The sequence below is a fragment of the Trachymyrmex septentrionalis genome, unplaced genomic scaffold (assembly GCF_001594115.1).
Source record: "Trachymyrmex septentrionalis isolate Tsep2-gDNA-1 unplaced genomic scaffold, Tsep1.0 scaffold121, whole genome shotgun sequence".
NCBI lineage: Eukaryota > Metazoa > Arthropoda > Insecta > Hymenoptera > Formicidae > Trachymyrmex > Trachymyrmex septentrionalis.
The window spans coordinates 423,121-426,152 of record NW_017304341.1 but is presented as its reverse complement, the minus strand read 5'-3'; the positions used below and the strand labels follow the sequence as shown (position 1 = coordinate 426,152).

General features: G+C 30.2%; 1 protein-coding gene across 1 annotated transcript in view; it reads right to left on the bottom strand.

Moving 5' to 3' along the window:
• Positions 1-410, bottom strand: part of LOC108755107 (solute carrier organic anion transporter family member 5A1) — a 9,453-nt gene extending 9,043 nt beyond the window's left edge. Inside the window, exon 1 of the mRNA XM_018497918.1 lies at positions 286-410. The gene's annotated coding sequence lies outside the window, so the exon portion shown is untranslated. The remainder of the gene's footprint in view (positions 1-285) is intronic.
• Positions 411-3,032: the final 2,622 nt, after the last annotated feature.

Sequence of the window (3,032 nt, the reverse complement as noted above, 5' to 3'; positions counted from 1 at the left end):
TTTTTTTGGCGTGTAAGTTTTTGTGCAAACTTTTTTATCATTTTTACTTTTAGAAACAAATTTAATTAGAAACAAATTTTTGAATTATAGCGTTATTAATAATCTCTCTAAATAGAGAGAATTATATAAAATAAAGTTAAATTTTAAATCACTCTCTCTCCTTGAACACTTTGCAAATTAATTTTCAATTTCTACAGCAAATGTTAAAAACACTTGTAAGATAGTATAAAAATACTTTTCTGATATCGATGAGAAGAAAGATACGAATTGAAGATGATTTCTCACCTTGACCTTAGACTCGTGGACTTAGAAAGGACTTCCGGGCCGCGATTCCTACTGGATCGCGATCCTCGAGTCTCGTCTGCCGGGTAACTAGGAAATCACCACGCGCTGCGAGCGCTCTAGTTAGCACGGATAAATGCGGGATAACTGAGCTTATTCGTATGTCAATGGCAATGCTCCCCTACTATTTCTCTGCCAAATCGAATGATAAGCGGAACGTCATTCAAAGGATATCACCAACGAGACACCGGTGCTGACATCTTATTATTGGCACCCAAGCGATTCAATGCGTCTGCGACCGTAAGATAGCAAGTGCATCTCCTGGTTGTAGTCTATGCTGAAGTACATAATGAGATGAACAACTTGTTTGTCTCTTTCGATTGAATAACATTCGGTCTGTGACAGAAATTTATGCGTTATAAGAATAGTATGATTAATATTAATATCATCAATTTGAATAATTGCATATGTAAGAATTGATGTTTATCGCGGGTTGCGTAGAAATTTTCTTTCGTAAACTCACTGATGATTTGTCATCGAAATGATCTCATGTTTCAACAATTTTATTTCTTTGATTTTTAAAAAGTCGCCGCTAGTATAAAGTTATTCAGAATTAAATTTTATTTGGAACGTCATCATTTTATTAATAATTCAGTTCCCATGAGAGAGAGAGAGAGAGTATAATTTATATTAATTCCATTTAATTATCTCTGCAGATAAGTTAAATTCATTATCTGAAATGTAGAGAGCATCCAAAACAAAATTATATCCAAAATATAAAAATATTAGAATAAAATTTATTGCATTGATATCACTCCAAGCAGAACAAATCAAAATGATGTTAAAACAAATTGATAAACTGATTGAAATGTTTATTGTTATTGTTACAATTATATTTTAGAAACATTTCGTGTCACATGATAATTTGTATTCTATTTGGGTTCAATCAATTTAACGTGTAAAGAGATATCAGATCAGAAAGAAATCTGAGAGAAGAGTGCTTTTTTCCTGTAAAATATCCTTGCGCATTACTGTTCTCTAAAGAAGTGGATGTAAACTACACAACAATATCCATTTTTTGCGATGCTCCTGATAGAAATAAATCGCTGAAATCGTTGAAATCTCTATTAATTTGATAGATTCATTTCAGCAATTTTACTTTTATAGCACCTGATTTATTTCCATAAGGAGCATATACAATTTGTTATAAATATACACTTTACAAATACTTTCCAAATGTCAAAATATATGTAAAAATTACTTAATAATTTTTATATATTTGTAAAAGTGATGAAAATTAATCCAGAACACGAATGACAACGTGTATAGTAAGACTACCCAAAACTAAGGTGTGTATTTCTACTAAGAATAAAAAATAAAGTTATTTAAAGTATATATTTTTAATAAAAAATGTAAAAGAATTATTAAATATTTATTATTTTAAATAATTACACTTCTGACTTATTTCTTACTTAGTGTTTTAAATAAGTTTCCCGAATCTATTTTATATTTTTTATTTTATATAAATCGTATAAGTTTTTTACCGATTCCTACAATATTATATTTTAAAAAGATTTCTAAAACTTATTTTATATTTTTTATTTTAAATAAATCATAACAGTTATATTTTACGGAGCTATGAGATCGGCATTATACGTATGTTTAAAGAATTATTGAAACACAGAATAATTTGCAGCAATAGTAGTATCATAAATTAATTTTTTAGCTGAAAAATTAAATAATGATTAAGAAGATATTTAATATTTTTAACCAAAACTGTATTGATCGCAAATTGTTTCGCAATATTAAGAAAAATTGCATGTATCTATATATAAGAGATGTACAGAATATTATTAATCTTTGTTTAAGTATGAATCATTTAAAAGTACAATGAAAATTGAGACAAAATGTACCATTGGAGTATCAAAAATACTTCACACACGCGAATAATTGTGATTACGTTTAAAAGAATCGCATAAGTACCTAATACAGGATTAAACTAGTGTCAGAGATACCACAAAATGAAGCGTGAAATGTGCGACGATACCCGTTTATTAAAAATCATAAAATACGAACAATTGAATAAACCGTGAATATTTTTTATACGCAATAATTGGATATCTAAACGGTGCGCGGCGATCAGCGAGAGGAAGGGGAGGCACGCTCTCCCTCGGTTTTCCCGCGCGAATAGCGAGGAGTGGGGGAAATTGCCGCGCGACGCGGTTGTTAACTACCACTTTGGCATTCGCTCGACGATTTTAGAGGCAGATGGACGTGCTACGAATCGCTCCGCGTGTCGCATTAATCGACAAAAATTAAATATCTACAAACTTAAATTGATCAATGCTCAAAATTTGCTACTCGTGAACATGTTAAAGCGACTGCAGTTTGTCGAAGGTATATATATAGTTATTATACTATGACATGCTTGAAATTGGCGTCAAAATATATGATTAGAAATATTATGATTAGATATTTAGAAATTACAAAATGTCACGTTTAGACCGGTACTTAATAATGTCCTCCTTAATAATCATGAGTGATAAAACATCGACGGCTTTTGCATGTCACTCTCTATTTTCGGATCGAAAGCGTACGTATATAATTGCATAAATTTAGATTTATTGAATTACCGGATTACGATTCAAAAATAACAAAAAGCTAAAATACGTTAATCTTATCTTAAAAATATTGCGCACATTGCGCGGATTTTGTGTTACAAAAAGTTATTACAAACTAATTGCAAACTA